Here is a 13,116-nt window from a genome sequence, read left to right on the forward strand (position 1 = left end):
GAAATCAACCAAGTAGAAAAAAAAGAACTACACAAAGAATCAAGAAAACCAGGAGCTGGTTCTTTGAGAAAATTGACAAGATAGATAAACCCTTAGCCAGACTAACCAGAGGACATAGAGAGAGTATCCAAATTAACAAAATGAAAAGGAAAACATGGCAACAGAAACTGAGGAAATTAAAAAAAATCATCAGATCCTACTACAAAGCCTGTACTCAACAAGACTGGAAAATCTGGATGAAATGGGCAATTTTCTAGACAGATACCAGGTACCAAAGTTAAATCAGGATCAGATAAACCATCTAAACAGTCCCATAACTCCTAAAGAAATAGAAGCAGTTATTAAAAGTCTCCCAACCAAAAAAAAGCCCAGGACCAGATAGATTTTGTGCAGAATTCTGTCAGACATTCATAGAAGAGCTCATACCAATACCCTTCAAACTATTCCACAAAATTGAAACAGAAGGAACACTGCCAAATTCATCCCATGAAGCAACAATTACACTTACACCTAAACCTCACAAAGACCCAACAAAGAAAGAGAACTTCAGATCAATTTCCTTTATGAATATTGACACAAAAATACTCAATAAAATTCTCACAAACCAGAACAGCGCAGCAATGGCCACGATTAAGGCTCAGGACCTGCGCGGCAAGAAGGAGGAGGAGCTGTTGAAACAACTGGATGATCTGAAGGTGGAACTGCCCCAGCTTCGCGTGGCCAAAGTGACGCGTCCAAGCTCTCCAAGATACGAGTCGTACGCAAATCCATCGCCCGTGTCCTCACTGTCATTAATCAGATTCAAAAGGAAAACCTCAGGAAATTCTACAAGGGAAAGAAGTACAAGCCCCTGGACCTGCGACCCGAGAAGACGAGAGCCGTGCGCCGCCGGCTCACCAATCATGAAGAGAAGCCAAGAAGCAGCATCTGTACCCATGCGCAAGTATGCGCAGTCAAGGCCCGAGACGGCGACAGTGACAATAAAGTCCAAAACTGAAAAAAAAAAATTCTCACAAACCAAATCCAAGAACACATCAAAATGATCATCCATTGTGATCAAGTAGGCTTCATCCCAGGGATGCAGGAATGGTTCAACATACAGAAATCCATTGACGTAATCCACTATATAAACAAACTCAAAGAAAAAAAGCCACAAGATCATCTCATTAGACGCTGAGAAAGCATTTGACAAAATTCAACAACACTTCAGGTTAAAAATCTTGGAAAGATCAGGAATTTAAGGCCCATACCTAAACATAGTAAATGCAATATATAGCAAACCAGTAGCTAACAACAAACTAAATGGAGAGAAGCTTGAAGCAATTCCACTAAAATCAGGGACTAGACAAAACTATCCACTCTCTCCCTACCTGTTCAATATAGTACTTGAAGTCCTAGCCCGAGCAATTAGACAACAAAAGGAGGTCAAAGGGATACAATTTGGAAAGGAAGAAGTCAAAATATCACTATTTGAAGATGATATGGTAGTATTCTTAAGTGACCCCTCTACCAGAGAACTCCTCCACCTGATAAACAACTTCAGCAAAGTGGCTGGATATAAAATTAACTCAAAAAAATCAGTAGCCTTCCTCTACCCCAAGAATAAACAGACTGAGAAAGAAATTAGGGAAATGACACCCTTCACAATAGTCACAAATAATATAAAATACCTTGGTGTAACTCTAACCAAGCAAGTGAAAGATATGTATGACAATAACTTTAAGTCTCTGGAGAAAGAAATTGAAGATCTCAGAAGATGGAAAGATCTCCCATGCTCAGGGATTGGCAGGATTAACATAGTAAAGATGGTCATCCTGCCTAAAGCAATCTACAGATTCAATGCAATCCCCATCAAAATTCCAACTCAATTCTTAATAGAGTTAGAAAGAGCAATTTAGGGGGTTGGAGAGAGGGCTCAGTGGTTAAGATCACTGATTACTGGTTGGGGATTTAGCTCAGTGGTAGATCACTTGCCTAGCAAGAGCAAGGCCTTGGGTTCGGTCCCCAACTCCGAAAAAAAGAAAAAGAAAAAGAAAAAAGAAAAAAAAAAAAGATTACTGACTATTTTTCCAGAGTTCAAATCCCAACAACCACATGGTGGCTCACAGCCATCTGTAATAGAATCTAATGCCCTCTTCTGGTGTGTCTGAAGACAGCTACAGTGTGCTCATATACATAAAATAAATAAAATCTTTAAAATAGAAAAGAAAAAGAAAAAGCAATTTGCAAATTCATTTGGAATAACAAAAAACCCAGTATAATGAAAACTATCCTCAACAATAAAAGAACTTGTAGGGGAATCACCTTCCCTGACCTCAAGCTGTATTACAGAACAATAGTGATAAAGACTATTGTATTGTATTGGTACAGAGATAGGCAGATAGATCAGTGAAAATTGAAGACCCAGAAATGAACCCACACACCAATGGTCACTTGATTTTTAACAAAGGAGCTAAAATCATCCAGTGGAAAAAAGATAGCATTTTCAACAAATAGTGCTGGTTCAACTGGAGTCAGCCTGTAGAAGAATACAAATCGATCCATTGTTATCACTCTGTAGAAAGCTCAAGTCCAAGTGGATCAAGGATCTCCACATAAAACTAGATACTCTCAAACTAATACAAGAATAAATTGGGAAGAGTCTCGAATACATGGGCACTGGGGAAACTTTCATGAACAGAACATCAGTGGCTTATGCTTTAAGATCAAGAATCAACAAATGGAACCTCATAAAACTGCAAAGCTTCTGTAAGGCAAAGGACACTGTCATTAGGACAAAATGGCAACCAACAGTTGGGAAAAGCTCTTTACTAATCCAACATCTGATAGAGGGCTAATGTTCAATATATTCAAAGAACTCAAGAAGTTAGACTTCAAAGAATCTAATAACCCTATTAAAAATGGGGTACAGGGCTGGAGAGATGGCTCAGCGGTTAAGAGCACCCGACTGCTCTTCCAGAGGTCATGAGTTCAATTCCCAGCAACCACATGGTGGCTCACAACCATCTGTAAAGAGATCTGATGCTCTCTTCTGGTGTATCTGAAGACAGCTACAGTGTACTTATATATAATAAATAAAATAAATCTTTAAAAAAAATGGGGTACAGAGCTAAACAAAGAATTCTCAGCTGAGGAATATTGAATGGCTGAGAAGTACCTAAAGAAATGTTCAACATCCTTAGTCATCAGGGAAATGCAAATCAAAACAACCCTGAGATTCCACCTCACACCAGTGAGAATGGCTAAGATCAAAAACTCAAGTGACAACAGAGGATGGTGAGGATGTGGAGAAAGAGGAACACTCCTCCATTACTGGTGGGATTGCAGACTGGTACAACCATTCTGGAAATCAGTCTGGAGGTTCCTCAGAAAATTGGACATTGAACTACCTGAGGACCCAGCTATACCTCTCTTGGGCATATACCCAAAAGATGCCCCAACCTATAACAAAGACACATGCTCCACTATGTTCATAGCAGCCTTATTTATAATAGCCAGAAGCTGGAAAGATTCCAGACGCCCTTCAAGAGAGGAATGGATACAGAAAATGTGGTACATCCACACAACGGAGTACTACTCAGCTATCAAAAACAATGACTTCGGGGCTGGGGATTTAGCTCAGTGGTAGAGCGCTTACCTAGGAAGCGCAAGGCCCTGGGTTCGGTCCCCAGCTCCGAAAAAAAGAACCAAAAAAAAAAAAATGACTTCATAAAATTCATAGACAAATGGATTGAACTAGAAAATATCATCCTGATTAAGGTAACCCAATCAAACACGCACACGCGCGGGCACACACACACACACACACACACACACACGGTATACACTCACTGATACGTGGATATTAGCTCAAAAGCTCGGATTACACGAGATACAATCCACAGACTACATGAAGCTTAAGAAGGATGACCAAAGTGCAGATGCTTCAGTCCTTCTCAGAAGGGGGAATAAACATATTCATATGAGGAAATATGGAGACAAAGTTTGGAGCAGAGACTGAAGGAAAGGCCATTCAGAGACTGCCCCATCTGGAGTTCCAGCCCGTATACAGCCACCAAACTCAGACACTATTGCTGATGCCAAATAGTTCATGCTGACAGGAGCCAGATATGGATGTCTCCTGAGAGGCTCTTCCAGAGTGTGACAAACACAGAGGCGGGTGCTCACAGCCAACCACTGAACTGAGAATGGGGTCCCCAATGGAGGAGTTAGAGAAAGAACTGAAGGAGCTGAAGGGCTTTGCAACCCCATAAAAAGAACAATACCGGGGTTGGGGATTTAGCTCAGTGATAGAGTGCTTGCCTAGCAAGCGCAAGGCCCTGGGTTCAGTCCCCAGCTCCGAAAAAAAGAAAAAAGAAAAAAAAAAAAAAAAAAAGAACAATACCAACCAACCAGAGCTCCCAGGGACTAACCCACCATCCAAAGAGTACACATGGACAGACCTATGGCTCCAGCCGCATATGTAGCAGAGGATGGCCTTGTCAGGCATCAATAGGAGGAGAAGCCCTTGGTCCTGCCAAGGCTTGACCCCCCAGTGTAGGGGAATGTCAGGGTGGGGAGGCAGGAAGGGGTGAGTGGATGGGTGGGGAACACCTCATAGAATAAAGGGGAGTAGGGATGGAATAGGGGGTTTATGGATGGGAATCTGGGAAAGAGGATAACATTTGAAATGTAAATAAAAAGTACCCAATTAAAAAAAGATGTGGGGGGCTGGGGATTTAGCTCAGTGGTAGAGCGCTTACCTAGGAAGCGCAAGGCCCTGGGTTGGGTCCCCAGCTCCGAAAAAAAGAACCAAAAAATAAAATAAAATAAAATAAAAAGGGCTGGAGAGATGGCTCAGCGGTTAGGAGCACCCGACTGCTCTTCCAGAGGTCATGAGTTCAATTCCCAGCAACCACATGGTGGCTCACAACCATCTGTAAAGAGATCCGATGCCCTCTTCTGGTGTATCTGAAGACAGCTACAGTGTACTTATATATATAATAAATAAATAAATCTTTAAAAATAAATAAATAAAATAAAATAAAATAAAAAAAGATGTAAACAAAAGGAAGGAAAGAGGAATTTTAATTTGTTTTGTATGTACAGGAGTTTTGTCTACATGTATATGTGTAATATGTTTGTGGAGCACTCACGTAGGCCAGAAGCACAAATCAGGCTCCCTGGAGCTGGAGTACAGATGGTTGTGAACCATCATGAGGATGCTGGAAATCAATCCTGGGTCTCTGAGAGAGCAGGCAGTGCTGTAAGGACTACAGCCTTATCTCAGTTCTGCTTTTCCTCTGTCCCCTCTTCCATAACATCTTGTTATGTAGCCCAGGCTAGCCTGGAACTCCTGCCTAAGCCTCTCAGACTGATTTCTTTAGTATATTTTCTTTGCAAGGTTTCTCTGTGCAACTCTGGCTACCCTGGAACTAGCTCTGTAGACCAGTCTGGCCTCGAACTCGCAGAGATCCACCTGCCTCTGCCTCCCTTTGCCTCTGCCTCTGCCTCTACCTCCCATGTACATGCCATCACATTTAGGACAAGCTGGATTTTATTTTATTTTATTTTATTTTATTTTATTTTATTTTATTTTATTTTATTTTTTCAGACAGGGTTTCTCTGTATAGTCCTAGCTGTCCTAGAACTCACTCTTTAGACCAGACTGGCTTCAAACTCACAAAGATCCATCTGCTTCTCCTCCACAGTGTGTGTGCCATCAACCACTTCCCCATCAGTTTATCTTAAAGAAAGCTGTGCCCAAACCCAGAACCCCCCACATCTGCTGCAAGGTTGCTTTAGGCTGATTTTTGAAACATGTAAAATGTTTTACATGTAACACACTTAAAAACAGTGCCAATGGGGTTGGGGATTTAGCTCAGTGGTAGAGCGCTTGCCTAGCAAACGCAAGGCCCTGGGTTCGGTCTCCAGCTCCGAAAAAAAAAAAAAAAAAAAAAAAACAGTGCCAATAAATATAAGAGAAAATTTCAAGGTACACAAATTTGTTTCCCTTCTAATAGGAGAGATAATTTACCAGTGTAGGTAGATATTTATTTATTTATTTATTTATTTATTTATTTATTTATTAATTATCTATCTATCTATCTATTTTACGTTTAAGGATTGAAAGCTACAAGCCTTGGGGGAAATTAATGAAGAATGCTAATTTTTTGTAGCCACCATAGTGTCTATTAGTAGCAGCTTGCTGCCCACTGGGCCATCATGGTTTTCAGTGTTTTTGCTCATTTCTTCTGATTTTATAAGGTCTAGAAGGGATTTGTCCTCAGTAATTAGAAAATACAACTAGTGAAATTCTCCGAAAGTGTCAATAAGTGTGGTGGTGCATGCCTTTAATCTAGGAAGAGGCAGGAGGATCCCTGTGAGTTCTAAGATAGCCTCCACTGCATAGTGAGATCCTTTTTCAAAATAAACAAAAAGATAGAAGTGTCAGGGCTGGAGACATGGCTCAGCCGTTAACAGCAATGGCTGCTCTTCCAGAGGTCCTGAGTTCAGTTCCCAGCAACCACATGGTCACTCACATCTATAACGGTATCTGACGCCCTCCTTTGGTGTGTCTGAAGACCTGTAGACACAGTATACTAACATATGTATGTATGCATGCATGCATGTACGTATGTTTGATATATATCTATATATCTGAGGCAGTGGTTCACTGGGATGCCCTGCAGTGGGTGGTGAGCAGTCAGTCTCCCATGAGAGGGTTATTTTTTTCATGTTTTATTTATTTATTGAGGGGGTCTCACATGTGCCATGGTGCATATTCTGGGGTAACAAGTCAATTTTTTGATTCTGAGGATCAAAATCAGGTTGTCAGGCTTGGTGGCAAGCACTTTTCCCATTGAGTCCTTTTACCATCCCAATGGCTTATTTCCTTTCTTTTTGTGATCCTGTGCATAGAAAAAAGGCCTCCTGTCTCTGTTTCTGTATTATCATCATCATCACCATCATCATCATCATTGGTGGTGGTGGTGGTGGGTGACACCTGTGATAAAATTCTATCTCTTGCACTGTAGTTCAGGCTTCCTTGGAACCTGCCATCCTCCTGCTTTAGCAGACTTCAGTAGCTGAGATCACAGACCTTTCTCTTTCCACCCTGTGCTTTTGTGGAATCAAACTCTGATCTAGCTTGGCAGCAAGCACCTTTACCCAGGGTGTCCTCTCACTGCCTCATTCCCTACCTGTTTAGACGTCCTTCCCAGAAGTCCCTTAGCTGGGTTTATCCAAACTGAAATGTTTCGTCACACAACCCCATCCAAACATTTGTACTCACAAAAGATGCATACAGTAGGTGTCTAATGCTTGCTTTAACTCTGGGATAGATTCTGTGGTGCCATTAGAGTGGGTTCTCCTTTCAGATCTTCCTGCTTAGGGGGCAGAGTATGCTCAGCCTCCCAGCCTAAAATGGAATGCTGGATCCTTCCCACCATAATGACAGTAATTAGCCCCAAGACTTGGGAGGGGAGCCAGAGAAGGGAAGGGAGAGGGAGGAGGACTTTGGACCGGGGTGACAAGCTTCCCCACAGGCTTCCTGATTGGTCTGTGTCCACAACATGACAGGCATCCTGGACTTGTTGCCCCGTGTTGCTATGGCGACGACTGTCATTTAGTTGCTGAATGGAGAGAATTGAAGATGCTTTGAGGGGTCTAGAGACTCGTAGGGTGGTGATGAGGAGGAACAGCAGGGTCCAGGCAAGTGCTGTCATCCTCCCCTGCACCCCTCAGGGCTGTCCTCAAGTCCCCACTCCCACCCTGACAGATAGTGCTCATCCAGCAGGTAGGGGTTGGCAGCCACAAGATGGGGCTTGGGCAAGGACCAGGACATGTAGGAACAACAACACATGCATGCCAGACTTACAATAGGTGGGCACAGAGTCACCCCCTCCAGGCTCACAACCTACTTTCAGAGGAGGACCTGGGGCCGAAAAGATGACTCATGGGTGGAGTAACTTGCCACTAACCATGAAGAACTGAGTTCCATACCCCAGAGTGGAAGACCTGATTTTCACGTTGTCCTCCGAGCTCTGCACTGTCCACATACATGGACACACAATAAAAATGGAAAGTAGTAAAAACAATCCCAGAATTCTTTTGTAACCATTTAATGCCTCACTAGTAGGATACATTTTTTCTATTTACATTTATTTATTTTATTCATATGTGGAACGGCCACAAGCTATGAAAACACCTGTGGAGGTCACAGAACAGCTTTCTTCCCTCCCATGTTGTAGGTCTCAGGACCAGGCTTTGTGGCAAGCACCTTTATGCAGTAAGCCTCCTTGTTGGCCGAGGGACAGATCTTCATATCTGCACATTATTGTTAAAGGGCATTGTATGGACTGTGACTCCTCCCTCTGGGGTCAGCACAGAACAGACTCTTGAAATTTAATGTTGATCTCCTTTTACCCACTACACAATCATAATCCTATGTCACCTTGTGTCCTCATCTTGTTCTTATCAGTCTTTTGTTCTCTAATCTGTAGTCCAATCGAAATTTTGCATTGCAACCCCCATTTCTGGCTGAACTGTCGTCAGCACTGAAGGACATTTGTTTTGCAGATGCTTACTACACAGAGCTAAGACATGGTAGCCCTGAATGAACCAGGCTATCCTTGAACATAGCATCCTCCTGCCCAAGTCGGCTCAGTCATGCACCACCATACCAGGCTTCAGTCCTTTCTTGGTTATTTATTTCTCTGAAGTTTTGGGAATAGAGCCAAGGAAGGCCTGGCTAGTGGGCAGGCCAGCCTACTTACTGAAGGTTTTAGGTGAGGGTTCCACCCCTGACCACCATCCTACTCAGATCAGATTTTAATACTTGGGTTGTGGTACGATAGCACACAATGCTCTCTGGGGCCATTACAGACCTGTTGCCTTTGATTTGATTGTTGCAAGTTGTTAAACAGGGAGCATGCTCTTTACCCCAAAGCTCTCTTAGGTATGCCTGCCACAGGTGCCCCTGACATGATACAGAGCCCCTCGGAGCCGAGTGTCTCTGAGAGAGGACCCTCCATCTTGGGAAGTGCTGTGGAAGACTGGCTGTCAGGGAAGTCATCCCTAAGAGCAGTGAGAGGTTGCAGAAGCCTCCTGACTGTGAATGAAGAGGCTACTATCATAATCCCAGCACGGGCATGCAGCTCTCTGTGTGAGTTGGGAGGCCAGCCTGGCCTCTAGAGAGACTTCCAGGACAGCCAGGGCTACACAGAGACCCTGTCTTGAAAAACAAAACAAAACAAACAACAAAAAAGGAGTGGGACAGCTAACGGAACCTCAGGTTTCAGTTCTGGGCTTCTTTGAGACCAAGTTCCCTGTCCCCCAGAAAACATGCAAGTTCAAGACTCATGCCAGGCGCCAGGCACCTGGAGGAGACTCCCAGCTCAACCACTGTAGCCTTAGGCTCAGGTGCCGCCATCACCGGCTACAACATGCTAGGCTCCTGCTTCCTGTCCCTGCAGCTCCTGTCAGGCCCAAGCAGGTGAGGGGCCCCCAAAGGCTGTTTTGACTGGTACACACCAAGCTCTTAATCCCAGTGTTTTTCTAGTCCTTTCCAGTTTCCTAGTTTACTTGGAAGGCCAGCAAGGAGGTCAGAGGAGGAAAGGGTGAGACGGTGACAGGGAGAATCTTGTGGATTTGTGTCTTTATGAACAGGAGTTAACTAGGAGTCAGCTGGATAACCATCACCATCAAGGACGACATTTGTCTAACCTTCTCCTTACTCAGTTTTGTTAATTTGATGCAGTTATTGACACCTGCTGACTACAGCAAACATCCGGGTACCACTGCCCTTGCAAAGGAATGTGGAAACCCATCTCATCCAGCTCAAGAGTAAACGTTTCTGCCTAGAATCTTCTGATAAGGGGCTGGGGGCGTGGCTTACCAATGAACACTTCCTGAGCATGTGCAATGTTTCAGTTCCCATCTTTATGGTGCAAAAATAAAAACAGAATTTAAAAATCTCTGGCCACCTTTGTTCCCATCACTTGAGCAGCACAGCAAGTTCTGAGTTTCAGGCCAGCCAGACCTGCACTGTAAGACACTGTCTCAAAAATACCAAACATCCTATCTCACACTGAACAGCAGAAAAAAGAAACACTGGTCTCCATCAAGGGCATGGCCAAGGAAACATCAATGTCAGAGACACCACTGGCTTCCCTTTATCCTCAGGGAACCGCTCCCAAGACTATCGTCCCCTTTGCCTGGGGAGCTGAGGGGTCACAGCCTTAGGAGTTTCGGGAGATGAGTTCCTGAGGATGTTGGGGCTGAGACCATCAGGACTGAGTTTTTGGTGGCCTCTGATGTGCGGGTAGCCTGAGTGTGGTCCTGGGTGGCATAGGGCTTCTTTAGAGCCAGTTCATCTGTTAATCTCTCCCTACTAGGCAGGGTCAGGTTTCAGGGGGGCCCAAGCAGATGTTAAGCATAACAGTTCTGTTTGCCTTAATCCTCTGGGCTGCAGGAACTGTCCCTTCAAGAGAGAACAACAAGCCAGCTGAGGCCACCATCTGTGCAGACCTGAGTCATAAAGGCTCCTGGGCTGGGCAGAGCAGGCAGAGGTTGCCATAGCAACTCTGAGTAAGGGGCTACTGGCTTGTAAGTGTTTACAGGACAGGCAAGGCCTGGTGAGGTACACAGCCAGGCACAATGCTTCTAGATCTTTCTCCTCCTCCTCCTCCTCTTCCTCCTCCTCCTCCTCCTCCTCCTCCTCCTCCTCCTCCTCCTCCTCCTCCCTTCTCTTCCACCTTTTCTTTCAATAAACCTTATTGCCTTTTGCCATTTGAAGAAAAATGAGTTCTTTTTTATTCCTCTTTTTTTTTTTGAGTAGCCAAGGCTTATCTTGAACCGTGAGCCCCCTGCTTGCTACCAGAGGTTTGCTACCAACCCTATGCCCCATTTTTTAAAAAGGTGGTCTCCCAAATTCTTTACTACAGGGTGGCTTCAACTTCCAAAAATCCTCTTGCTTTAGCTTCCTGAGTGTGAGGGTGACAGGCCTTGGACACCACATCAGTTTTAGCTAGTGCTCATAACTGCAGTATCGTGTAGGTGTGAGTGGGTGTGGTTGGGTGAAAGGTATTTAAAAAGCCTTCATTCATGCTGGGCATTGATGGCACATGCCTTTAATCCAGGTACTTGAGAGGCAGATTTCTGAGTTTGAGGCCAGCCTGGTCTACAGAGTAAGACAGCCAGGGCTACACAGAGAGACCCTGTTTTGAAAAAAACAAAAGCAAAACAAACAAACACACAAAGTTTCCATTCACTGGTGTCTGCCCACACCCATAGTTCTCATGACACAAGGTACATTGCAGACTTGGTGTCTCCAGAGGAAGAAAGTGGAACCATGAACTTTTACAGAGTTTCCCAGGATAGAGCGGAGCCTGCATCAGCAAGGGAGACAGAACTGAGGGGCTTGAGTCCATTTGGAGCGACCCACACCTGCCATCCCAGCATTAGAAAGCAGGAGGATTTCAAATATGAGACCAAACTCAGCTACAGAGCAAAAACCCCATATCAAAGAATTAAAATACAGTGCTGGGGAGGTAACTTCGTGAGTGGAAGTGTTTGCTGTCCAAGTGTGAAGGGCTGAACTTCATTCCAGCACCCATCAGAAATCAGAAACCATACTGTAATCCCACTGCTAAGGAGGCTGAGATAGACCTTGCTGGCCAGACAGCCTAGTGGTAGCCATCAGCCCAACTTAAGAAAGAGACTGTCTGGGGTTGGGGATTTAGCTCAGTGGTAGAGCACTTGCCTAGGAAGCGCAAGGCCCTGGGTTCGGTCCCCAGCTCCGAAAAAAAGAACCAAAAAAAAAAAAAAAAAAAAAAGAAAGAAAGAAAGAGACTGTCTAAAAACATAATGTGGAGGACACATATGTCAACCTCTGAGTCCCATTCCTTGTGTGTGGGTGGAGCCCATCATACACACACATGCACAAAAGAAAAGAAAAGGAAGACAGAAGAAAAGAAAGAATTAAAAAATAATTACAGGGCTGGAGAGATGGCTCAGTGGTTAAGAGCACTGACTGCTCTTCCAAAGGTGGTGAGTTCAATTCCCAGCAACCACATGGTGGCTCACAACCATCTGTAATGGGATCTGATGCCCTCTTCTGGTGTGTCTGAAGACAGCTAATGTGTATTCATATGCATAAAATAAATAAATCTTTAAAAAATAATTACAATGAAAATGAATGGGAACAGTACCCATGCAGAAGCACATGTGTAAATTCATGGACATTTTCTTCATGACGTCCAAACAATGGTATAGTTCAATGACTATGAGTCCTTGAACTTGGAAACATCTGACGGACAAAACCCATCTACAAAATGATTGTGATTAGATCCTGAAAGGAGTGTGGGGCCAATGAGGCTGGAGGGTGAGGGCACTTGCTGCAGAATGACCTGGGTTCCATCCTTGGGACCCATGGAGAAGGAGAGAAGCTCCTCCTACAGGTCATCCACTGAGCTGCAGACATAGAATCATGTATATGCATGAGCGTGTGTGCACACCCAGCTCTTCACTTCCTGTTTACTTGTATATGCTGAAATTGAACATAGGACCTCACAAATACGAGAGAAGAAATCTGCCAAACAGCTTCCCTTAGCCCTGAAACATTCTCCAGCTTGGCGGTGGTGGTGCCAACCTTTAATCCCAGTACTTAGGAAGCAGAGACAGGTTGATCTCTCTGAGTTTGAAGGTAGCCTGGTTCGCAGAACAAGGTCCAGGACAACCAGTGCTACACAAAGAAACCCTGTCTCAAAAAAACAAGCAAGCAAGCAAACAAACAAGAAAAAGAACAAGACTTCTCCAAAGGTTTAAAATAAAAAATTAAATGTGGACTGCAGGACCTATAAGCTGTCTGCTGACTCTTATGCATGTACTGTGCATGTGCACATAAATAAATAAATAAATAAATAAATAAATAAATAAATAAATAGCATGATTTGAGGGAGACGACTTAGCTCTTTGAGAGATTGCAAGGCTCTGTTCTGTGTTCGTATCCAAATCGAAAGAATGGGAAGAGATAGGAGAGAAAAACAAAGTGGGTGGGGCATGCAAGTTTACACAATAGGGTGCTAGAAGGGAAAGGGACAACTAACCAGAACTTAGACTTTGCAAATGACTTTC

The 13,116-nt window shown here is 43.9% G+C and overlaps 1 pseudogene; it reads left to right on the forward strand.

Annotated features, from left to right (window-relative positions):
* Nucleotides 1-607: 607 nt before the first annotated feature.
* On the forward strand, nt 608-997 carry LOC134480468 (large ribosomal subunit protein uL29-like; annotated as a pseudogene).
* Nucleotides 998-13,116: the final 12,119 nt, after the last annotated feature.

Source organism: Rattus norvegicus, chromosome 9 (genome assembly GCF_021556685.1).
Source record: "Rattus norvegicus strain SHRSP/BbbUtx chromosome 9, alternate assembly SHRSP_T2T, whole genome shotgun sequence".
Taxonomy (NCBI): Eukaryota; Metazoa; Chordata; class Mammalia; order Rodentia; family Muridae; genus Rattus; species Rattus norvegicus.